Source organism: Furipterus horrens, unplaced genomic scaffold (genome assembly GCF_987537825.1).
Source record: "Furipterus horrens unplaced genomic scaffold, mFurHor1.1.pri manual_scaffold_4, whole genome shotgun sequence".
NCBI lineage: Eukaryota > Metazoa > Chordata > Mammalia > Chiroptera > Furipteridae > Furipterus > Furipterus horrens.
In genome coordinates, this window is record NW_028327174.1 from 141,231,038 (window position 1) to 141,258,199 (window position 27,162).

Below are 27,162 nucleotides of genomic sequence, written 5' to 3' on the forward strand. Positions count from 1 at the left end.
GGGCACCTCAATGCTAGCTAAGAAAGTACTTTTGTCTTATTGCATGTGATTACCACAGCAATATTATGAAGGAATGAATAACAATCATATGGGCAATATTTAGTAAGCACTTACCATGTGCCAGGCATTACACTAAAAGGTTTTCATATTGTCTCACTTTAGTCTTAAAATATCTGGTAGGTCCTATTCATACCCATATTTTACAGATAAGGCCTCTGCAACCTATATTGCAATGCTAGGGTCAAAAATCACCTCTGCCCTTCTGTAGAGCCCAAAGTCTTAATCACTGTTATCCTTATCCGCACATTATAAATGAGGAAGCCAAGATAAACTGAGACTAAAGCCCCTATCTGCTGATGACATCTTTCTGATCAGTCTAGTAAAGACCAGTCTAGTAAACAAGTATGCAAACAACTATACTCAAAGGCAGCATAGGAAAGGAAATCAAAATGAAAGTTAATTGGGCCTAATAGGAGGAATCATATTTCTAGAAACAGAAATAACCAGGAAGAATATTTCAGATGAATGCAAGAGAATGAGCAAAAGTAGGAGACACAGAGAGTTCATGTAAATACACTCATGTAAATTCGCCACAGCATGAGGTGAACATAGGGTGCATAGGAGACTATGTGTGCTTGAATGCAAGTACGACGAGTTGGCACCTACATTGTTGGAGAATGGGAGCCATTGCGTGTTTTTGAGCAAGGAGTGTGCCATGATCAAAGTCACCCTTTAAGGACGATCATTGTGGCAAGGATAGTGAGTCTAGGAGGAGGCCATTGCAGCGGTCCTTAGGATAGAAGGAGGATCAGAACTAGTGCCAGAAGTGTGGAAGGGGAGAAGTCAAAAGACCATTACAACATACAGTTGGCAGAACCTCACAACCGTGTAGATGGTGGGCGCCACAGAGAGTGAGGTATCATATACAGTTCTGTGCTTGAGCCAGGCCCCTAAAAGAATTGTGTTGCCATATCTGAAAATAGGAAATTAAGAAAGAAGAGTTAAGTTAGGAGGGGAGAAAATGGTCTCAGTTTGGAATAGGGCAACTTTGCATTGCAGACAGGTTATTAAAGCCAATATATGTCAAGTTGAGTGGAAAGTGATAAAATTGAATATATATTTTGAGGTGGCATTCGAATGAAGGTGACGGTGGATTGGGCCATCAAGGGAGCAGGCACAAAACAAGAGAAGATATAACCTTTGGAAATTCCTACCTTTAGAGGGCAGGCAGGTAATGAAGACAAAGGTAGAAGGAGAACCAAGAAAGTACAATGCGATGAAAACCAAAAAAAGGGAGTATCTAGAAAAAGAAATGAATAGCCAATGTTAGAAAATGGGACAATAATAAATTAGTTGCTAACTTTCTCAAGTCCGTCAGTAAAATTCAAGAGACAAAAATCAGTTTAATCCTATTTTTCAGTGTTAAATACCATACTGCATGCAAGTCAAGGGGTATAGAAGTCATTTTAATATGTGAATCTGCATTTTCAGGCTATTTGGAGAAACTTTTTATAAAAGTGTTAGGAATCAACATGAGGGACACGTGTAAGGCAGCAAGAAAAATTCAATGCCAGGGGATGGAAGTGAACTTGCAACTTAAGGTCACAGCTTTGGATTTTGTACAACATTCCACTGATAATTAGAGGAGAGAAAACTATAGCCTCTGGAAGAAAAAATACTGAAGTCATTTTCAAACCAGACACTAAGTTACTGAAAACAGCTAATAATGCACCTGGTTACACATGGTCCTTATCTTGTAGATAAACAAGATGGTTTCCTCAGAGTGACACAGATTTAATATTTTCTTATTAAATGCTTCATTTCAAAGCATTCAGCTCATCTCTTCCAACAGATTACAACAAAAGGTTTTTCCTTATTATTCTTTGCAAGTGCTGTCTCTGTAACACATTACAGTGATGGTAGATTAAAATGGGCCCTTTCAAAAACAGTGCAAAAGTGGAGTATTTTGAGAATATACAGAAACTTACAATTGATAAGCTGTATGGAGGTGGTATCTCGATCATATGCTACTGGAATGAAAGTAGGTTAAGCAAAAAAGAGCCTCTGATTTCAGATGATCCATATTTTCCTCTGACCTCAAATCTCTCTCTCTCTCTCTCTCTCTCACACACACACACACACACACACACACGTATGTGCAAGAATTAAAGGGGTACACAGAGTGAATCAATCCACAATGATCTTTCTTTCCTGGGTATCTGGAAGTCTAACTTTTTAAAGCTTTTGACAGGTTCACTCTGTACATAGCCACGAACCAGACACCAAAAAATGCCCGTTGCTTACTTGCCACTCTTCTTACTTCAGGCCCTGACAAGGTGAGTGGCCCCTGCTTGCTCTTGTCCTACATGTTCCTTTTAGTTACAAAATTGTAGACTGTGGAAGTTACTTCAATAATTTTTAATGTTATTTTTAACCAAACTACATTATAGAAGATCCAAGAAAAAAAAAAACATAACTGTATTCTAAAGGAGGCCACAATCTCCCCCCCACCCCTAACTAAATGAATCTTTATTCACAGTAATATAAATTTTAGATGGAAATAACCCATCTATTTGTATATTTAAATTACTTTGTATTTCAAATTAATCTTTTGGTCATGTTTCTTCATTTTTTCCTTCATTTTCTTACTATATCCAAGAAAATCCTTAGAATTTTTTTACTCCTGTGAGAGACCACGCATTTTATTTTGATGCATTTCTATCTAGTCTTTTTTTCCTATACATATTTATTATATAATTGTACTCACAGTCTAATATAATTTTGAATTTTTAAGTATATTTTATCGATTATTCTGTTACAGTAGTTTCAATTTTTTTCCCCTTTGCTCCCCTCTGCTCAGTAACCCCCTTCCCTCAAGCAATCCTACCCCCCTTAGTTCATGTCCATGGGTTGTATATAAGTTCTTTGGCTTCACCCTTTCCTATATTATTCTTAACTCCCCCCTGTCTATTTTGTACCAACCAATTGTGCTTCTTAATCCCTGCATCATAACTCCATTTCTCCTCCTCCCCCCTCTCAGCTGATAAGCCTCCAAATGATTCCCATACCTATGATTCTGTTCCCATTCTGGTTTGCTTAGTTGGATTTTGTTTTTATTTTTTAGATTCAGTTGTTGATAGTTATGAGTTTGTTGTCATTTAGTGTTCATAGTTTTGATCTTCTTTTTCTTAAGTAAGTCCCTTTGACATTTAGTATAATAATGGCTTGATCATGATGAACTCTTTTAGCTTTACCTTGTCTGGGAAGCACTTCAATCTGCCCATCCATTGCAAATGATAGCTTTGCTGGATAGAGTAATCCTGGTTGCAGGTTGCCTTTCATCACATTGAATACTGCTTGTCAGTCTCTTCTTGCCTGCAAAGTGTCCTCTGAGAAGTCAGCTGATAGTCCTATAGGCACGCCCCCTTGGCATCTCAATCATGATGCATTTTGGTGTGGTCCCCTCTGGGTCCAGCTCGCCTGGGACCCTCCATGCTTCCCAGATCTGTATGTCCATCTCCTTCGCAAAATTTGGGAAGTTTTCCTCATTTTTTAAAATTCTTGCTTCCTCATTCTGCACTGGTTGACTCCTCCCCCACCCCCACCCCCCTTATGTTCCAAATCATTGATTTGAACTCCGGTTTCCTTCCCTTCACCATTGGTTTTGTGTGGATTTTTCTTCGTTTCACTTAGCATAGCCTTCACTTCTTCCCTTATGCGTTTGCCATACTCAAGCATATCTGTCAAGCCTGTGAGCATCTTTATCACCAGTGTTTTGATTTCTGCATCTGTTAGGTTGACTATCTCCTCGTTGCTTAGTTCTCCCACTGGAACCTTGATCTGTTCCCCCTTTTGGGCCATACTTCTCTGTCTGTTTGTTTTTTCCTCCGTGTTCCAGGTAGAGCTGTCACTCCTGTTACATTGTAAGGGGCGGAGCCTTAGGTATTCATCAGTATAGGGCCACCTGTTTCACCATATTTTGCCGCTATACATGGGGGAGGAGTCTGAGAGGGAACAATGCCACCTGCTCAGCACTCACCCCTTTTCCAGGCACCTCTCCCACTTCTGCACCGGACTGGCGCCCCTTTAGCTGCTGTTCTGGCTGTCGTTCCCAGAGTGGGAGGGTCTGTGGATGTTCCAGGACTGTGGGGGCCCTTTAAACAAATGGGCTCTGCTGAGAGTCCAACAGTTTCTGCACAGTCAGAAGCAATAAGGCTTGATTTTCCCCAGTGCTGGGGCCGTGAGCTGCTAGGTCTGGTGATGAGATGGTAGCGCTCCCCAAGTGTCTCTCCTGACTTTTTAAAATGTGTGACTGCATTTTCCACCAGCCCACTGCCACAGCTGGTGCCGCCACCACCACTGCTGCTGCCACTATGACACCACATCCTCTCCGCCTCAGCTCCACCCCTCCTACCTGTCTGGATGAGTATTTCTTCTTTATATCTTTGTTTGCTGGACTTCCATGCAGTTTGATTTTCTTGAACTTCTGGTTGTTTCTAGTTTTGAGGTAGTTGTATTCCTTCTTAGTTGTGGAGGGAGACGCAGCGTGTCTGTCTATGCCTCCATCTTGGCCGGAAGTCCTATAATATTGTATTTTTTTTCACTTAATTTTATGATGGGAACACCTGTTGACTCTTCATGCCTCATTCTAAGAACTGAGACAAAGATTTCCTACCTGTCAAGTAAAGTGACTGGGAGACTGGTATTTACCAATGCTTCCCTCTTGAGGGAAATACATTTGTTGGTCACATCTGTTTACATTTCTTCTAGTTCCATAAAGACAAAGAGACTATATCCATCCAGAAGGCCTACTTGCCTCTCTTCCAGTAATGTGACAGTCCTTTCATTTAAAATCCTCACTTTTCCATACCATCTAATGCTGGTTCACTAGACTCAGGAACAGGGATTATCACTCCAGCATTAGCCTAGAGTCATGCTACAGGTTGCATAGTTTATACTGAGGATTAAAACTAAGGTGCATATTTCTACTTCTCATCAATGGTGGTGGTTGAACAGGAACCTCAGTGTGCTTTATATCCATAGGGAAGTGTAGGGTTTGTTTAGCAATGTCTGCCTCAGACACAGGGGGAGGAAGTTAGAGCACACATTCCTAATATTATCATCCCTTAAACAAACTATATACTTAAATCCTACTACACGCCACATACTCTGCATCCCTTATATGATACACTCCCCATAGTGATACTAGGAAGTGGCTATCCTAGTACAGGAGGGTAAAAGTGAGGTGCTCATCCAAACCCCCAAATCAGGAAAGTAACTACCTTAGAGAGTTAAGCTGTGAAATCAACACAAAATGAAACACAAAGAAAGGATTTAAAATTTTATCCGGAAAAAAATATACACATGGCCAACAGGGATATAAAAAGGCACTCGCCATCACTTACCAGGGAAATGCAAATGAATACGAGTGAGATCATCACCTCACACATGTTAGGATGGCTATTATTTAAAAAAAGAACAACAAGAACAACAACAACTAAAGATAATTATTGGTAAGAATGTGCAGAAGTTATATTTCTTATACATTTGGAAGAAAGGTAAAATAGTGCAGCCACTATAGAAAAACAATGTGGGAATTCCCCACAGCATGAAAAATAGAATTATCATAAGATTCAGCAATCTCATTCCTGGGTTTGTATCCAAAAGAATTTAAATTAGATCCTCAAAGAGATATCTGCCCTCTTATGTTCATTGTGACATTATTCACAATAGCTAATATATGGAAACAGCTCAGATGTTCAAATCCATGGATGAAGAAAATGTGAATGTATAGAACATTATGCAGCCTTGAAAAATAAAATACTATAATTTCTCCCGACATGGATGGAAATGGAACCGTTCACAGACTGGCACAGATCCATAGACCACACTTTGAGTGGCCTTGTCTTAAAGAATACTCATCAGCCAAGAGGACAGCCTGAGCAAAGATATGGGCATGAGATTTGAGGAGTAGAGGGTGGAGCTGGAAATGAGGAAGCATTGGGCAAATTCTTTTGCCATTTGAGTTACTTAAATTTCCTTCCTTCCTTCCTCCTTTCTCCCTCCCTCCTTTCTTTCCTTCCTTCTTTCCTTCCTTCCTTCCTTTCTCCCTTCTTGCTGGCCTGTATTCTCTCCATCCTGCCTTCTGTCTTTCTTGTTTTAAATAATATATTGGTATGCCTTTTTAAAATCAGGCTTCCATTTGCCCTGATATCTTCATTTATTTCTTTTATAATTGGACATGTTTTTACAAGTCAATTTAAATTCTTTTTAGGAACAAAGGAAATTATGAATAGGTAAATTAAAAATAAAGTAGAAAGGCAGTGAATAAAGGGACACAATTTTGCCTTATGAAATGGCTGTAATTTAATCACAACTCCCATTCCCCACATGTAGGGCATGTCTTATGACTACCTGGCACTGAATTAAGATTTAGCACTGACCTCAGAAGGCATAGCCTGGAAGGAAGACAGACAATCAAACAGATACATTACAGACAAAATATGGTTAATGGCATGAATGTGTACTCAGTAATGTATTATTACATGAATGCGTAACACAGTCGTGTGAAAACACATAAAATAGAGCAGTGGACTTGTTTGGGAAACAGAGAAGTCTTTCAATAAGAGATGACATTTAATTAGGTTTTGTTTACTTAAAAATAATAATTTTCAATTCTAAGAAACTAATGCATGTATATAGTTTAATATGTAAACCAGCCAAGCCCTGCTCACTCCTCCCTAGAGTCCCACCCTTAGAGCCAATGGCTTCCAGCACTTTTTAGTTTTATTTCTGTTACAAATCTATTTCTAAATAATATGCTTATGATGCCACTTACCTCAAAGGTAAGTATTGTGTATTGACCCATGGCTATGGAAGCGTGGACTTTGTTTTCTTACTGCCTCAACTCTGCTGCCCATCTCTTTGATTGGATATTGGTTTTGTTGCTATTTGTCACAGTGGAGGTTTTGTTCAAAGGTCTCTTGACCTTGGCGGATTGTTCCTGTGGCTGGAGGCTTCCCGAGGGGGGAATCAAGCAGGTACCTTGACATTTTACTGGGCAGCTCACAAAAGTCAATGTTCTTATGCCTTTTGAGTTGGTTGATTTCCCAAGGTGGAATCCTACAGTTTCTCGCTTAGGATGTATAAATCTGGCAGCCGGCTTTCTTAGAGCTGAGTTGGGCATGCAGCCGGGTGTGTCTCACCTCTAGTGTGTTGACTTCCCTTCAGTCCCTGTTCTCAGGATGGTGCCCTGCCTTGAGCTATGCCTGATCTTTCCAACTCTAGCATTCCTCAGGCTTAGACTTGTCACAATTAAATCTCCAGGCTCCTGGGTGAAGAAGGGTATTCACCTGGCTGTGTAGAGAGGGTGAGAAAATCAAGAGATGAATGGCTTCTTGTTCATTCAACCAATCCTGTTTTCAGTTCATCCCACCCCACCCTCCCAGGCACCCAGCCCCTGGTTCCTGAGTCCTCTGGGTTCTTGTACCATGTTTGGGAAATGGGGGTTACAGTATGGCTGGAGTACAGGGTATAATGGACAGAGAGAACTCAGGGAAGTAGACAAGGCCTCTGTGATAAATTGGTTGTAAAAATGACCCAAATTATTTCCCTCCCTTGATGCAATGTGACTTTGCAGCCTCCTCCATCAAGAGGCAGAGTCTGTTTGTAAACCCCTGCAATCTGGACCAGCCTTGTGTGTTGGTCAGTGGAATGTGGCAGAAATGATGATGTAAGCTCTGGCTAAGCCACAGGGGCCTTGAGTCTTCCACTCGCTGTTTTGGAGCCTCCCCAGAGGCCATGAGAACAAGCTCAGCTAGCCTTCTGCAGGATGAGAGACATGTGACCCAGTCTGCCTTATTGTCCCAGCTGAGAGTCGGTCAGCCCCCGGCAGCAGCCATCTAACTGACTACGCACATAAGGGAGCTTAGTGGAGACCAGAAAAAGCACCCCTTCCTCAGAAAAACACAGGGTTCTCTGTGTGCCAGGCTGGGTGTCGGGGGACCACGGTGTGGAAGGACGGGTATAGAATGGGCAGTGCCATAGGAATTAGCTACCTCAAAGCAGGAGCTACAGGCTGTAGGACCATAAATACATCATTCACTCAAATTTTCTCCTCCTTCTTAGCCTCTCCTTTATCCAATACCAACCAGAATATTAGTTGAGAATGTCAGAGCTATTCTGACTGTTCTCCAAGGTAGCTCAGTCTAAAGGAACTACAATGCAAACCATATATGTAATCTAAAAGTTTCTAGCAGTCACATTTTTAAAAATAAAAAGAAGCAGATACAATCATTATGTTTCATTGAACTCAGTGTAGCCAAAATTTTATCCTATCATAACAATCCAAAAATTCAAAATTAATATAAAAATTGAGACATTTTACATTCCTTTGTTTTTTTGCACACACCATTCTTCAGATTACAGTATATCTATTAAATTTCCAGTACACCTCCTTTCCGACCAGCCCTTTTCAACTCCTCAGTGGCCGCCCTTGATTAGTGGCTGGGCTGGTGAAGAGAGCGCTCTGCTGGGTTTGCCTCAGAGACCAGACTGTTAAGCAGTGTGGCCACGCTTTCGATACCTGCACCTTCCTGCTGGGCACCCTACTGCAGCTAGTCCTGGACAGGGGCCTCCTGGACTCCTGCTCTGATTCTGTTTGCAAGGAGGCTGCCTCATCTCTCCTGTCGATGGTTGATTGGCCGCAGGGAGACCTCAGTCTCCCTCAGGTTCCAGCTCCCAGCCGGCCTCCTCTCCTTACGGTGAAACATGACCGCTGGCCAGGCCAGGACTGCAGGCACACCTCAGAGCAGCCCCCTGTTTGCAGCTTGCATGAATTGCTCTTTCTTTTCCATGGCGCACAGAAACCACTTCCCCGACTCCCCTTACTGCCACTGCGGCTTTAGAACGACCTGCGGAGGGAGCCAGACAAGGCTTCCTTTGTTCCTGGGCTCGGACTTGTACAATGTACCTGCTTTCGATAAAAGTCTTTACCCTGAAAAGCCACATTTTTTTGTCCCCTTTCTTCCTTTCCCATTTTTACAGAGCCAACAATCAAACCTTCACTTTCAACATTTAACTTTATAAAATAGGAGCAGGTTTCGACTTTGGCAATGGATTTGAGAGTTTCCCAGCTGCTGCCTGGGGTTTGGTTTTCTGAGAGGAAGGCTAAGAACTGGGCATCAGTTCTGAAGGCCCTAGAAATGCCTTTGTATGATGCCCCTTGATAATTTGGTGACTCCGTGTCATCCTCTTTTCTTGGTAAAATTTCCCAAGCTGCAGTGGGAGGTGGCCTTTAAAGAACTGGGCAGCTACATAGTTCAAAGAGAATAGGGATGCCTGGGCATAAGTGGAGGGCCGTAAGTGTCGTCCCTGAAGATGATATCTGCCCATGTTTGTGCATCTTAAAATCGAGCCTCCCCCTCCCTTCCCCCTCCCCTCCTCAGGTCATCTGCTCCCACGAGGATGGGTATAATGTGGTCCTGCAGGTCACTGGTAACTGTCCTCTTATTTTAAACCAAGAAGCCTTACATTTGCAGCACAGCAGGACAATTGGAAATCCTATCAAGAGATTTTTCTTAGGTTCACCTTTTAAAAAAATGCTGAAAACAAAGCAGCTCTGTGGAGGATACAGACAAGATGGCTTTGCAGAGTCTTAGGACAGAGTCCTTGGACATAGGACACTTTGAATGTGGGCAGCTGCAGCTTTTACCTTTGGGGAAGAACCTTGCTGTTATGGTAACCAGTGTTCCTCTGAAGGGACTGATGCTTGTTACTCCTTTCTTTCTGTCCCTCCCCATTTGCTTCCCTCCAGATGCAGTTCTCCTGAGGAGTTTGCCTCAGAGAAGCTGCAGTTCAATTCACTATGTATTGAGCATCTATGACAAAGTGCTGGAGATGCAGTGAGACCCAGGAAATGCCCTGCCTCCACCTGCTCTCAAGGCAAATGTTGTATTTCCACTCTTTAATAATCGTTCTGTCCTGAAGCTCTAGACCAGGGGTTGGCAAACTAAGGCCTAAAGTACAAGTTTGGCCATTGACCTGTTTATTTTTTTTAATATTTTTTTTTAATTATGGTAAAATACATATAACTTAAAATCTACCACCTTACCCATTTCTAAGTGTACAGTTTAATGGTGTAAGGTACATTCACATTGTTTGCAATCTCCAGAGCTCTTTTCATCTTGCAAAACTCAAACTGTGTACTCATTAAGCAACAACCCTTCATTCTTCTCTTCCCCTAGTTCCTGGTAACTACCATTCTACTTTTTTGTTTCTATAAATTTGACTACCCTAGGTACCTCAAATAAGTGGACGGACTAATACAGTATTTGCCTTTTGTGACTGCTTATTTCACTCAGCATAATATCCTCAAAGTTTCAACCTTGTTGTAGCATGTGTCAGAATTTCCTTCACTTTCAAGGCTGAATAATATTCCACTGTAAGCGAATACCACATTTTGTTTATTCATTCGTCCTTCAGTGGACACGGGTTGCTTCCACTTTTTTACTGTGAATAGTGCTGCTCTAAACGTGAGTGTACAAATATTTCTTTGAGACACTGCTTTTAATTCTTTTGTGTTATCTACCCATAGGTGGGATTGCTGGATTATATTGTGTGTTAAGTCTATGTTTAATTTTTTGAGAAACCTCCATACTGTTTCCTACAGTGGCTGTACCATTTTAAAACCCCACCAACAGTACACAAGGGTTCCACTTTCTATACTTCCTTATCAACACTTGTTATTTTCTGTATTTTTGAAAGTAGCCATCCTAATCTGTTTGTGAGGTGGTATCTCATTGTGATTTTGATTTACATTTTCCTAATGTTGGACTTTGCACGTGCTCATTGGCCATTAGTATATCTTTTTTTGTAGGAATGTGTATTCATATCCTTTGCTCAGAATCAGGTTGTGCCAGTGGCCTGTTTGTGGAAATCAAGTTTTATTGGAACACCCTCTGGCCCATTCATTTACATATTTCCATGGCTGTTTTCCATACTATAACAGCAAAAGCTTGATCATGCCCTTCCTTTGCTTAAAAAGTCATGTCTTTTTCTTGCCTTTGGAAGTCCTGCACAGTGGGCTCGGCCAACATTCATCACGCTTTGCAGCCCTTGGTTCAAGCACTTCACACTGAACACAATTCTCTTCATGCATTTTAACATATTTAATATTTATTTGTGTCAAATTAATCCATTTTATAGTTTCTATAGTGAAAAAAATCCTACTTTACAAGGTTTACTTGGAAAAACAGTAACCTCTGCCTATGCTCTTCTCAGAGTGGCCATTTTTAACTCTGTTAGCCATTTATTTTGTGTTTGCCTCCAGATTTTAACGTAACTAAATGTCCTATTTTGTTTTTTTTAAAGAAAACATTCTTACTTTTACTTTGTTCTCTTCCTCCTCCTTAATTCACAAACATACATTTTCCATATCCTCTCACTGCAGTTTATCATGTTTGATGCAGACTTTAATATAGTGGGGTGAATATTTTCCCACCACTGAGCCATATTATATATTATGACTGCATTTTCTTTCTTGAACAACTTCTTATTTTCTCTGGAGTTAATAATTGCCATGATTTTTTAATTGTTTATTTTTCTATATACTAAGCAGTGATTGAGTCCTAAGCTCAATGCCAGCAGTTAAAATTTGCTCTTGATATAATCACACATATCAGTTGATCCATCTGTTTTATATATATTTTTCAACTTCATCTTCCTGAACCACTCTGTCTCCTCCTCTGATCTTCCAGTTTAGGGGGAATGGAGATGAAAATTGGGGGGAGGCACTTAGAAGCTAAATACAACGTTTAGAGGGAAGAGGAAACACTTTTCCCCAGATGGAATCCCCTGTTACTTTATTTTAAAAATCATTAGTTTATGTCCTCTGTCAAGGTATCGCATGTACCCTGGGGCTGAATGGCCTGGGGTTTGCTCTCTAACTGCTGCATGTCCAGCTACACACAGCTGGGGACACTTGTAAACTGTAGCCTCCTCCGTCCATGTATGAGGGGATGAGGATGATGACAACCGCTCTACAGAAGATAATGAACAAACATCTCCAAGTTACATATACATTTCCATTTTCAAAGCCCAGAGAGCAGTCGCAGAACAGGAACACCGGGCAGGGGTGGTTCTTTCCCTGTGGTGCTGCACGCGATGCTCTGAGGAGCCGCGCGGACTTTCAGCGCGACATCGTTCGGTGTGTCTGTTAGCTTACATTTCTCCAGCGCTCACACCTCGCTAGTTGCTGTGCTGGACGTGGTGCCTGCATCGGCCGCTTCGTCTGCACAGCAGCCCTGTGAGACTGAATTTTCAGGGCTCCCGTTTTACAGAGGAGAAAACCTCTGGGGTTTGCTCTCAGGAAGTCTGACTCTAGAACCCACACCTGACTCTCTGCCGGGCTGCTCCTGATCTTACAAGTGATTTATAGGCTGTGGTTCCAACCGACAGGGTAACAGTAACTGAAGTGAATACCAAGGTGTGTGCAAGAACAGTGTGCCAACTATACTGTGAGCGTTGGACCATTGAGATTTTTTTATATTCCTCTCAGTGTCCTCAGGATTGCTATGGGTATATTTGCTGAATTTAATTGAGTAGAACACACCATTTTCATATATATGTCAGCATATGTTGTTTCTTTGAAGAAGAGACAAAGGATGTATGTATTTAGCAATACCTATAATGTTCTGCAAAATTGGAGCTAGCATTTTTTTCTCTGATCTCACCTCTAGACTTAACACATGTCTGCCAGGGTATTAAACTTTGTCATTCTCTCACCCGCTCATGTCTTTAGCATCTCTGTGCTTTGTTAATGCTGTTCCACTGCCGTGAAATAAATCCCTCCCTTCCCATTCCATCTAGAAAACACTTATTCACCCTTATGACAGTTTAGATGTCACCTTCTTGAGGGACACTTTCCATGACCCTCCCTTCTCCATGTTCTGCAAGGACACAATTTATCTTGCCTCCTGTATAGCATGCCCCATGCTTTCTACACCAGCATTTTCATCTCTGAAGGTACTTAGTAAAAGTTTATTTAATTAATGAACAAATGAATAAATAGGTCAAATTCTTAAGTAAACTTTCTCCATCAACCAAGAACCCTTCAAATTCTTCAGAACCACTTTCCCTGAATAAGAAAGTTGTCTAAAACTGTTTTTCCCCCATGGCTACCTTCTCCTATCTCCATTTTTTTTTTGTCATTTATTTAAAATATTACAAAATGGAAAGTGACAGACCCTTAATTTCTGACTATTTTTATTATATGCAACTGAAGGCAGATATTCCATTCCATTACTTTGTTATTTTTTCAATATTCAACAGACATATTACTCATAAAAATGTGACTTCCTGCTTTATTTCCAATGTAACACATGAAGGGTCCATAAAACCTACCAGAAAATGAAATGTAGCGCAGACAGGAGATTTTATCTATCCGTGTGGCTCCCCACTGTCTACTCGTATCATGTAATTCTACTTAGCACTTCTGGGCCCATTTCCTTCGAAGTCCTTTCCAAGCATTACCTAAGTGATGTAGTATATGTGAGCGGATGGGACGCCAGGAACTGGTGCTGTAAACGTAGGACTGTTAAACACAATTCCAAGGAAATTAGATTTCAGAGTTGGAAAAGAAATATGGTCCTGACACGAACACCCTGTCTCAAAATTCAAATGACCGAACCTCCACCGCCCCTCCGACATCTCCTTCCTGAGGACAAGGGAGGTATTATGTTAAATGGTAGGGTGACCGAGAGTGCTGCTCCAAAGATTATGAAAAGATATAACCCCCAATGGGCAGCCACATTAAAGGACATTCTTTTCAGGACTGTCAGAAAAGGAACTGCCATCACATCATAATCAAAACATAGCATATTACAGCTGGAAAAGCTGGTAAGTGTTCAAGAACAACCACTCTTTTAAATTATAATAAGAGCAGTCATTATTTTTTAAGTGCCTACTGTGTGCCAGGTGTCTTGCACACAGTGTCTTTAGTCCTTTTCACACAACTTAGAACAAGGTAATGATTCCACACCATTGAAGAGTTTTGCCCAGTTCTGTCTCTGTGATCCCTGTTAACTTCACTAGGATGATTCTCTCACATAAGAAAGACACCTTTTAGATAATTACCACTGTATGGAGAAGGCCAGAGGATAAATACAGAATTGTGCATACAAAATAAAATTGTTTAGAGTTTTGTAATTCATGGAAAGGTCTGGAAAGTTCATGTTAACGCAGTTGTGACCACTGTGGAGTAGGACTGGAGGATATTAAGAAAGGGGTTGCTTTCAGTTAAAATACTTTATAGAATTCTGTATCACTTGCAATTCTTTAACAATAAACAGGTAGTTGATTTAGTAATTGCCACATATTATAATGGGGAAAATGTATAAAGATCCTTTAGAATCCAGGTCCTGTTTGCATGTGTTTCTCCCTCCCAGTTCTGTATCATCTGTAGTGGAGCAGCAGCCCTCAGTTCCAACTGTGGACGGTAGTGTGCTGTCTAGTTCATCACTGTACCTACAGAATCTAGCAATTACCCAGGGCCTAGTGACTCCTCACCATTGCTTAACCGAGTTCTCTATGGGAATTTTAACATTTCTGTTTTCCTTTCACTGACCCAATAAAAAGTGAAAAGTTCTAATTGTCTCGAGACCAATGGTGCATGTGTTTGCATTAACATTTTACTGCATGTGTTTGTGTTAGTGTTTAAGACTGTGCTTGTGACACATGGTCCAGGCTCATTAGAAAAGAAAACTAGGCAGCTAAAGGTGTAATGGTATGTATGTGATGAGCCTAGGCCAACAGGACTGTGTCAGGCGGTGCCGTGAGACTGCAGGGACCTCACCAGGCCCTTCCACGGTTGCTGTGTGGAGCTCAAAAGCACCTTCCCATTGCCATTAGGACCACGTGAGGTAAACCAGTCATTTCATGTCAGCAAAAGAACATCACCTGTCACATTAGTATGTTCATTTGACTTTCACGGGGTTTCCATTTTATTTTTAACTTTTAGCTTCATATTCTATGGATGCCATAAGCAAAATTTCATTTTGTTTGTGCCTATATTTAAGTAATAGTATAAGAAAATAATTTATGTCAAACACTAAGCAACTGTTAAGACTTTTTAAAAAAGAAATTACATTGGAGAAATACAATTTTAAAGTGTTGTTGAAAATATTAAACCAGACAAAGCCAAGGACAGAGCCCTATCATGTGCACCTTGAATTACTAAATACAGTTTGGGTATATTTTTTCAATTGGATAAAAATGCACATAATAGTACTATTGCCCACCCTCAGACTGTGCAGTGCCCTTATCCAAGGATATAATCACCAACTTCATCTACTATTTATCAAAATCAAGATACATAATATCTTGGACCACCTCACCGCTCACCTATCAGATATTTAAATTTAATATTTAAGAAATGGAACTACTACCAGTATTTTCGAGCTATTTATTTATTTATTTTTGTTGATTATTCAGTTTTGTTTGCTCAGTCAGTCATTTAATTAATGTTTACTGTGTAATATATTATATATTATGCCAGATAGTAAGTTCTTATTGCTGCACCTAGTGAATAAGAGTATATACTCTGATTGTGTTAGTGTGAATCGACAGTTAAAAATGTTCCTACCCTTGGCAGTTACCTAAAGCTCCACCCCATGCAATTTCCATGTGACTTTTCTACAATAGGCCATGGTACTAAGACAGGGAGTAAAAGCACCTGTATTTAATACACAGAAACAAACACAGAGAGGCTGCCAAATTGTGAGGACAAATAAATATGACCCAAATTAAAGAACAGATCAAAACCCCAAAAGAAGAACTAAATGAAACAGAAGTAATCAGCCTATCAGATGCAGAGTTCAAAACACTGGTGATCAGGATGCTCAAAGAACTCATTGAGTATAACAACAATATAAAAAAGACCCAGGAAGAAATGAAGATTACACTAAGTAAAATTAAGAAAAATCTACAGAGAACCAGCAGTGGAGGGGATGAAGCTGAGATTCAAAACAATGATTTGGAATGTAAGGAAGAAATAAGCATTCAACCAGAACAGCAAGAAGAAAAAAGAATTAAAAAAAAAACAAAGATAGTATAAGGAGCCTCTGGGACATCTCCAAATGTCCCAACACACGAATCATAGGGATGCCAGAAGGAGAAGAGGAAGAGCAAGAGATTGAAAAATTATTTGAAAAAATAATGAAAGGAAACAGACATACAAGTCCAGGAAGCTCAGAAAGTCCCAGACAAGCTAGACCCAAAAAGGATCACACCAAGACACATTATAATTAAAATGCCAAAGGTTAAAGATAATGAGAGAATCTTATAAGCAGCAAGAGAAAAGAAGAGGTTTACCTACAAAGGAGTTCCCTCAGACTATTAGCAGATTTCTCAAAAAAACCCATGTAGGCAAAAAGGGGCTGGAAAGAAATATTCAAAGTGATGAAAAGCAAGGACCTACAGCCTAGATTACTCTATCCAGCAAAGCTGTCATTTAGAATGGAAGGGCAGATAAAGTGCTTCCCTAACAAGGTAAAGCTAAAGGAGTTCAACATCACCAAGCCATTATTACATAAAACGTTAAAGAGACTTATTTAAGAAAAAGAAGAAGATCAAAACTATAACATTAAAATGGCAACAAATTCACAACTATCAACAAATGAATCTAAAAAATAAAAATAAACTACAGAACAGGCACAGAACCATATATATGGAGATTATTTTGGAGGGTTATCAGCTAGGAGGTGTAAGGGGGAGAATGGGGGAAAAGGTGCAGGGATTAAGAAGCATAATTGGTTGGTACAAAATAGACAGGGGGATGCTAAGAATAATATAGAAAATGGAGAAGCCAAAGAACTTACATGCACGACCCATGGACATGAACTAAGTGGGGGGCGACTGCTGGAGGGAATGGTGGTACTGGGCAGAGAGGGACAGAGGGGGGAAAATTGGGACGACTGTATTAGCATAATCAATAAAGTATATTAAAAAAATAAAATGTTCCTATCCTTTAAAGAACAATTAATTCATCTTTAGGAATGAGTCCCATTATCAATAACCAGGTAAGTGTGCACAGAAGTAGTTGAAAGGATATTTAGTATAGCATCTGTGGAGGATCCCAAAATGGCCAAAAATCCTCCCCTCCTTACGTGTGCACCTCCTGTAATGGGGCATTGCAGGTTCTCCCACCACAAACATTGAGGTCTGTTTCTCTATCCCTTCCAACTGGCCTGGATGTGTGACTTGAATCAGCTTACGAGACATTCATACGTGTGTTGGAAGCAGAGTATTGATAAGCACTTGCACCCTGGGGCTTGCTGTCTGAGAACCTGAGGCCTCTGTGTGGAGAAGCCCAGTCTCGCCCACTGCAGGGTGAGGTATGTCAGTGAGAGGGGCCCTGGCATTTCAGCCTTACCAAGTCTCCAAATTTCCTCAAAGAAACATGAGCTTTAAAAAATGGTTTTTATTTTAAGCTATGAAGTCTTGGGTTGACTTGTTACACAGTGAAAGTTAATCAATAAGGTATTATTTGTAATTGCCAAAAAAGCAATCCACTTATATGTCCAACAGGAGACTGGGTAAATGAAATCTCATTCATTTATGCAATGAAAAATGAGACCCCCATTAAGAATGGTGATCTTGATGTATGTTTACTGACATGGGAAACTATTCTTGATGTGCTGTTAAGTGAAAAAATAAGACAGTATGTAAAATATGATCTCTTTTTGTGTAAAAAACAAAAATCTAAACAAAGGTTATAATCCATTGGTTATTTCTGGTGACTTAAATTTTTTTTATTATTTGCTGATCTCTATTGTCTTATCTGTCTACTTGGATTAAAAGAAATAATAAAAAGGTATTTTTTATATAGAAGAGATACTGAATGCAGTCTGATTTATATTAGTAATATTTTAATTAACTAACTTTTTAAAAAGCTATTGTTCATATCCATGGCCTGGTCCCCAGTACTGAACTCTTCCTCTCCTCCCCTCACCTCTGCTTTGTGAACCATTCTTAACATCTCTGCTTGTGGGTTCCCTTCCATGTCTCTCCCCTTTTTTTGCTTTCCTCCCTGTGGTTGCTGCCTCCATGACACATTCATTATAATTTTATTCTTTACTTCTGTCAAAGCACCTTTCTATCCCTGCTCGGGTTCCCATGCTGGATCTGTGTTTGTGGATGAAACCTGAGTGCACTTGGCAATAGACATACTTCTCGGTAAGCAACGTGAGAAGACCAGGGATGGAATGGGTGCTACCAAGTGCACAAGGATGGCACTGATATGGGAGTCGGGAGATGGCAAAATAGTGGGTGGGGAAAACATTTCCAGGTTCAGTGTTAACGCTCCCAAATACTTGTTAGTATTTATATTATGGTTTTGACTAAGGAGCTAAGTATCTTTTTCAGAGTGATTTTTAAATTCTGACTAATCCTGAAGTAGGCAGGCAGCCCATTTTCCTGGAGGAAATATTGAGTACCAAAAATGACTAAGTGATATGTCTTAGGGCAGAGGAAAACCTAGTGTTAAACTTGGTCATCGGATTGCTATCAGTGGTTTACGTACTTCAAGCTTCCACAAGTAGACACTGTGAAAGGAATAGTGACTCACCACTGCTGGGTGTTTCTACAAGTAAAACAGTAATTTGCCATTAGCAATTTTAAAACCAATGAATGCAAAGGTAACAATCAATGGACTGAGATGGAGAAAATGACAATAGTATTTGTTGCTACATTACTACCTCTCTCTGCACCCATCTTTCCCTATAGAGATATCTTGGAAACACATTTTTATAAAGGGAGCTTACATAAGTAAAGGCACTGTGTTTGTGATGCATTTGGGGGCATTTTCTGAGCCTTTGTATCAGGTTTTCCAAATAATCAAAATGCTAAGTGTTGCAGTGTAATTATGTGATTTTGTGAGCTAGAGGATAGTTTTTATTTTTTTAATTGGTTCAGCCCCATGTTTTCCCTGATGGTTACACATGATTTGAGGCTTGGAACTATGAAATCTGCTTAGTGGAAGGTAATCCTGCCCTGGTAGTCATTTGCTGTGCCTGGGGGCAGGGGGGCAGGAGGGCAGGGAGCCTTTCATGTATTAGTGTAAATGGTTGCACCGATGCTGCACTGCAGCCACTGTTACTGTGGGTGTGTGTTAATCCACAATTACCATTGAACCACTTTCTTGGCATAACCAAAGACTTCTCTATTTGGGGTATTTTATATGATGCAGTAATATGGAAATAAATTCCCGAAGCTGTATAAAATCAGACTAAAGCACATTTTTCATAAAAGTACTCTCTAAAATCTGTATCTAACTCTTTATCCTTCTATTGGAAATTCATATTTTATTGAGCTATGCATTTTTCTGGATGTTTTTCTTTATAACTTATTACCTTTAAGTCCTAATATATTGAAGAAATGGATAGCAGTGATACTATATAATAATGTGGTTCGAACTAAACATTCTATGTTTAATCACATAGGAATTGTCTGGTAGCGCCGCTGAGCACCACCTACTGCCCAGCTCTCCCCATGAGTGAAGGCTGGGGGCTGCATTACCATGGTGGAGGGATGGTGGGTGTCAATACTTATACTCAAAGAGAGAAGCATGTACCAATTTACTAAATCAAGTTAGTGCTCTCAATATAATATGCAGAAACTATTTGCTTATTCGTCAAACCTTTTTTACCTATTATGTACAAAGGACCATGCTAGTTTCTCTGGCTACATCTTGCTGAGACACTGATGTTAGGAAGATGTTATTGAAATCTCATTGCAGATACAGGCCAGCAAATGTATCTTCATTGCAATGTGGTAAGTGAAAATGACAGAGGAAAGTATGCATTACAATTATTTGGTCAAATTTGGTTAGAGAAGGTCCAAAATGTCTTTCTTCAGAGAAGAAATAATGATTGTAGATACAGAGGGTTCCAACACAGGTGTTGGAGCAGACAGACCGGAATGCAAATTAAACTTCTACAAAGACACTCATGACCTTGGGTGGACTTACTCAAATTCAATCAGCTCTAGTTTCATTATCAATGAAAATGAGATAAATAATACCAGTGAGGAAATATGTGTACAAAGCACAGCACAATCCCTGGTATGTTGTATGTTCTCATTAAATGATAGTTATCATCATTACCATTATTATTACCACCTCACTTTATGGATGAGGAGCTTAGACAGAGACCTGTGTTATCCCAGTTCACACAGCTGTTGGTGGAAGTTGTAGGAGCAGAGCTGGGTTTTCAGACCCTTGGTCCATGGTCCATGTGTCTACCATTCCACGAGGACACCCGGGAAGCTGAGAGCACTAAGGAGCCAGCCTTCTGGCATCTTTCAGACTTTGTCTGGGCTGTGCCCTTCTGTGTAACAACAAGCTAATAGGCATGTTTCCTTTGTACCTGTGGAAATGACATTTCCCTGGCAGGGCAGGAGGTTGCTATTCTTTCTCTGTGAATTCAGTCTGAGATGAGCCAAGTGGGGAAGTTAGATGGAGAAAAATGAAGGATGGAATGCTGAAAGGCAGCAGTACCAGCAAAGAGGCCCTTTATCTCAAGCCATGAACGTTAAAAAAACAGTGCAAAATTGGCCTCTTGTCTCCAAAACACTTTAGTCAAAGCAGTATTGAGTCATTTTTCTCCTCTGCCATGTCTGTGCATTGGGATGAGACAAAACAGAGGAAATGGGTCCCTTCTGAAACACTGACCTTAACCATCAATGGGGGAGGAGTTATGTCTAGAGTAGGCAGGGGCCCCAGATGGGCCTTATGAATGGGTTTGACCTGGAAGGACATAAAGACAGGGACGGAAGGAGATTTTTTCCAAGTGTTGTTTTATTTGAAAAACTTTGGTAAAATGCATAAGTCAAAAACAAAATGGGCCTCTGTGGGCCCAAACATCTGTGGAGTTCTTTGATAACAGAGCCTTATACCTGTGCAAGTTTCCAGAGTCCCTTGGGGAAGAGCAAGAATTTTTTTGGGAGGGGGGCATTGGGGTTAAGTTTCTTGGGGATGCCAGGAGTAGGGAGCAAAGGTGGCCCCTGTGCCTCCTGAATCACGTTGGAACTCTGAGAGCTGAACCGCAGCTAGTAACACCCATGTCTCCTTGTTAGAGAGGGACAACTGGCCTCGTTCAAGCTCCATCCTCCCAGGAACTCCTGATTTGTGCAGCACTCTGCAGCTTTCTCATCTGGCCCTCCTATAACACTCTATGCACCTCGCTGGTGTGGAATAGTATCCTTCTCCTCCAGGGGAGGGCCTTGCAGTTCAGAGAGGTTGAATGATAAATGCAGCTGACAAAGCTAGTTTGTGGCAAGGCCAGGACTTGACTTGATGTTCTTCTGATGCTGCACCTAGTTCCTCTTCACCTGTGGTCTGCTCTACTATGAGGCATGTAAGTGTGGATTAGCTCAGGCACAGCTGGGAAAAGGGAAATGATATTGGTACAGTGGGGAGATTGTGTTGGTTCACACACAATTCATCCTTACCAAAGGGACTTGGAATAATGAGGCTAGAATGATAATCTTCTGGGAGTGAGAAGAACCCTTAGTTTGCCACTGCACTAACAGCAGGAGCCCCAGGAATAATGAGGAATTCATCGTAAGAACAGGTGATATACTGTAAGTTGTATTATTATTCCCACTATACAGAGGAGAAAACCGAGACTCTGAGAGGTTAAGGAACATTTTCAAGTGGCGGAGTTTTAGTTAAAGCCAAGGTCCTCCTGACTACAGCCTGATGTGGGGCTGGGGGCTGCCGTCCTGGACAGTACAGCTCCATACCATTGTGCTCTGCATCCTTGTGCCAGTTCTCTGAGTTTAATGGCATTCTAGACTTGCAATTTGTGATATTTTAAAATAAGGCCCAATTACCTGTTCATTGGAAATGCAGAATCGTTGCTCAGAGTCTCAGAATGGTTTCATAAGGGACCTCCTGTTCTGCCCATATTTTTATGAAGTGTCGTGTTAAGATTTTAAAAACTATTTGACTTTTTCCTGTTTCTTTTTTCTTCTTCCAAGACTACATAGATCTGGTTAACCTGGGAAACAGAAAACTGGGAGATATTATAATAGCCAAGTTCAATTGTCTGAAAGGCAATTCTATGAGAAAGGACTAAAGCTGTATGACCAAGGAGGAAAAACTGGAAACAGTGGAGATGACCACAAGGGTAACGATGGATGAAGTCAGCTCTATGGGAGAGCAAGGAGGCTGGCTTGGAATGCAGTAGGCTCCTAGCATTAGAGCTGTTCACACAGCTGGTCAGCCACTTGGTGGGCGCGTTGTAAAGCCAGCCCATGCCCTGGGACATAATTGGCCTCCATTCTTACATTCCCCAAGAGTCTGGGAGTTTGGAATGGCCAAGTATGTTTTAAAACTTTGTATAGTTATCTTATAAATCTAAATTTAGACCCCAGTAAGTAGAGTTTGGCACCAAAGTGAAGATGTCTGTCTAGTCTAGATGACTAACATTCAGGCAATAAGCAACCTTGTGTGATGCCTGCCATTGGGTAGAGCTTGGATTCTTTCAAAAGAAAATAACATGTCTTATTGGTTTATTTTGGAAACATCCACCCAATTCTTTAGCCTTTGAATTGATGTTGTGATATCAAGACCATACTACCAAAATGAAATCTGTATTTCAGAAAATGTGCCATTGGTTTGTTATCAGATCTTGGAAGCAGACTATGATGGCAATCTGAGAAGTACTTCTTCCAAAAAATGACAGAAGGTGAATGCAAAAGATGACAAAAGATCTAAAGTCAGGAGGAGCCTTGTTATTTCAATGTTAAGCACAAATCAGACCACAGTGGTCATTTTATAGTCTCAGGAGGACTTGCTACACATTTTCGATAGATTAGATGAGTGTTTCTTAAGCTTTAATATGCATATGAATTTTTAAAGACTGAATTGTGTCATCTCAAAGTCCATATATTGAGGCCCTAAACCCCAGTGCCTCAGAATGTGTCTGTATTTGGAAATAGCATCTTTAAGGAGGCAATTAAATCCAAATGAGACCCTTAGAGCAGGCTCTAATTTAATATGACTAGTGTCCTTAAGAGGAGAGGAGATTAGGATAAACAGGAGATATCAGGAATCCATGTACATAAGGAAAAGGCCACACGAGGACACAACAAGAAGGCAGCCATATGCAAGCAAAGAAGAGAAGTCTCAGGAGAAATCACTTATGCTAACATCTTGATGCTGGACTTCCAGATTTCAGAACTTAGAGGAAATAACTTTCTATGGTTTAATCTACTTACGATGATGTATTTTGTTATGGCAGTCCTAGCAAACTAATACATGAATTACCTGGTGATCTTCTTAATATGCACATTCTGATTCAGTAGTTCTGGCTGGTTTGGCTCAGTGGATTGAGCATCGGCCTGCGAGCTAAGTGTCGCTGGTTCGATCTTCCAGTCAGGGCACATCAGAGAAGGAAAACTCTGACTCCAAAAAACCTCCGCTGCCTTGCGGCATACCTCTTCAGGGGAAAGGCTAAGGGAGTAAACCCCGACAGAAAATCCGGAGCCGGAGTCCCTAAGGCGGTTTGACATTGTAGTCAACACCGGCAACTCCTGCGGCGCACCTGAAGCCAAGCTGTATTGACTCCGTCTTTCCCTTGGACCCTTCAGCTGCGAAGAGAGGGGGGGGTCTGCTGCATGGGCAACAGCAGACCCTCCATATCACCCTGCCCAGGCTCTGTAGCTTCAGCTTCACTGGAGAGGACACTCCAGCGTCATCGCAAGATGTCGATTCAACACGGGAGGAGACAGATACCGTGTCACTCCCGAGTCGGACTGCACAGCCATTCTCGGCGGTGCAGATAGACTCTTAAGAAGCTACACCATCGTCTCTCGAGACGGACGGCTGCCAACAAAAAGTTCTGCAGTAGAGTCTGTATCTACATTTCTAATAAGCTTCCAGGTGATGCTGATGCTGCTGGTCCAGGGATGGCACTTTGAGTAGCAAAGAGCTAGCTTATGTTACGACAACAATTTTAGTCTGAAATCACAGTGGCTTAACAAAATAAAGTTCACTTTTTGCTGTATATTTAATGTAACTAGACTTGGATGAGGGCATTCACATAGCCATCCAGGAACTTAAAATTGCAATGGCTCCGTTACCTGGAGTATCATTTGTTTCCAAGTCAGGGAAAGAAGTTGTTGAAAGGCTTCCCATGAACTAATCATTACCTTGGTATGAAGTGATGCACATGACTTCTGCTTATATCTCATTGGCCAGAGTAGTTATATAGCCTTGTCTAACTGTAGGAAGTCTTGGAAGTGACATCTTCCTTGTGCCCAGAAATGAGGAGATAGATACCTGGAATCAGTGAGAACTAGTAATTTTTACACTCCATTCCAATTTTAGCCTTTTAGACATTTTACTATGATCCAACAATAGTGCTAAGTGGAAACAGAAACATACTTGACTTTCCAGTTGAGAAATGGAATGGTAGTATCTTTACCTTAAGCCCATTAAACTTTATATTGTAAACTGATATTTGGGGTTGTGAACAAAACCTACATCCTCAAGATAATATTACAAGACTCTCTTTCTCTTATGATGGTCTCTTGCAGAGACCATTCGAGGTCCAAATCACTGGGGGAAATGTTAAAGAGTTTATTATTGTTCTTAGTTCATGTATTCTTCTATGGTATTTTGAAACATAAACTTACCTCCAAGTACCCATTTTCTTACAGGTTTGGGATATATTCTTAAAAACTGTCTTTCAGAGAATCAAGCAGATTGCATGTCTTTGAGGAACTATAGTCTGATTTACATAAAAGAAAGAGAAGTTTGAAAGGAAGATAAGGATTTGGGTCTTGCTCTTGACAGGCGTCTCTGCAAGATGAGAAGCTTAGAGGCCAGAGTGAAGGAAAAGGCGGGAACATGATGGAATGGGAAACAGGTTCAGATACCTCTTTTTAAAAGCTCCTCTTTAAAATCAAGAATAATGGTATCCTAATCTAGACCATGAAACAAGTCTCAACAAATTAAAAGGAATAAAATTATATAAAGAATGTTCTCTGACCACACAGTATTAAATTAGGAATCAATAAAATTAAACTATCTAGACAATATCCAAATAGTTTCAAAGTTAAAAATACACTAGTATATAATCTATGAAATTAAAAGGTTAATCACAAAAAGCATTAGAAAATATTTTAAAATAAGTGATAACAAAAGACAATATATTTAAGTTTGTTGGATACAGCTAAAGCACTGATTGAAGGGAAATGTGTAAGTCTGAGTGACTGTATGACAAAGAACAAATGTACAAAATCTGTGATCTATGGTTAATGTTAAGTAATTAGGAGAAGAGAGAATTAAACCCAAAATTAATTTTTAAAAAGGATATTCTAAAAATAAGAGTGGAAATAAATGAAAATAGAAAACATATGAGCAATAGAGGAAGTTAAAAACATCAAAGTTGGTTGATTGAAAAGATTAATAAAAATGATTAGCTAGACTAATCAAAGAAAGAACTGAGAGAAAAGGAATTACTCATTCAGGAATTACAGAAGAGTCACTGTGACAGATCCCCACAGACATTAAAACAATAATAAGAGTGCATTATAAATTATTTTATGCCAATTAATTTGACAACTTAGATAAAATGGATGTATTTATTAGAACATATTTTATTAAAACTGACTCAATACAAAATAAGATAGCTGAATAGCCTGTAGCTGCTGAAGACATTGAATTTAATTGAAAACTTTTCCTGAAAGAAAACTCTGGCTCAGATGGCTTCACTGGTGAATTCTATAAAAAATTTAAGAAAGAAATAATAACCACTCTCACACAATTTTTTTCCAGAAAAAATAGAAAGAGAACACTTCTCAGTTCATTTAATGAGTCTAGCCTTACATTGATATAAAAAACAGGCAAGATGATTACAAGAAAATAAAATTACAGTGAATATTTCTTATGAATATAGATAAAAAATCCTAAAAAAATAGCAAATCAAATTTAACAATATAATATCTCACCAATGGGTTTATCACAAGAATACATGATTTCTCTAATATTACAAAATTAATTAATAACTCACAACATTAAGAGATTAAAGGGGAAAAATTATATGATCATTTCAATAGATGCAGAAAAAGCATTTGACAAAATCTGACTCATTTATGATTTTTAAAAGATTTTATTTATTTTTAGAGAAGAGGGAGGGGGAAAGAAAGGGAAAGAAACATTGATGTGAGAAATATCAATCTGTTGTCTCTTACATGCATCCCAACTGGAAACTGAACCCACAACTCAGGCATGTGCCCTGACAGGGAATTGAACTGGTGATCTTTTGCTATGTGGGATGCTGCCCAACCAACTGAGTCACATCAGTAAGGGCCACATTTATGATTTAAAAAAAAAATACTGTAAACTAGGGAGAGAAGGGAATTTCCTCAATGTAGGTCACTATGAAAAACCTAAAGCTAACATCATACTTATGATGAAATGTTGAAGGCTTTTCATCTAAAAATGAGAACAAGATGAGAATGTATTTTCTCAACACCGTTATTCAACATTGCACATAGATGCTATCACCATTGAAATAATGAAATAAAAAATAAAAGTATACAATTTGGAAAGGAAGAAGTATAATTCTATTTCTTCACACATGATATGATTGTGTACAAAGAAAATCTTAAGGAATATACCAAAACCAAAAACCACCACAAATAAAAAACAACTACAAGAACTTATGAGCAAATTTAGCAGGGTTGCTGGAAATTGGAAGTCAGTATATAAAAATTAATTGTGATTCAATAGTCTAACAATGAACAATTGGAAAATAAAATATAAAATTTTATTTGTCATAGCACCCAAAAACATAACTGGAAATAAATTTAATGAAAGGCATATAAGACCTCTACACAGAAAACTACAAAACATTGCTGAAGAAATTAGAGAAAATATAAATAAATGAAAACGTATGACATATGATAGAAAGACTGAAAATTGTTAAGATGTCAATTTTCCCCAAAGTAACTTGAAGAGTCAGTGCAATTCCAATGACAATCTAAGTAGAAACTTACAAGCTAATTATAAAGTTCATATGAAAAGGCAAAGGACTTACAGTGCCCAAAACATTCTTGAAAAAGGAAAACAAAGTTGATAAACTTACATGTCTTTTT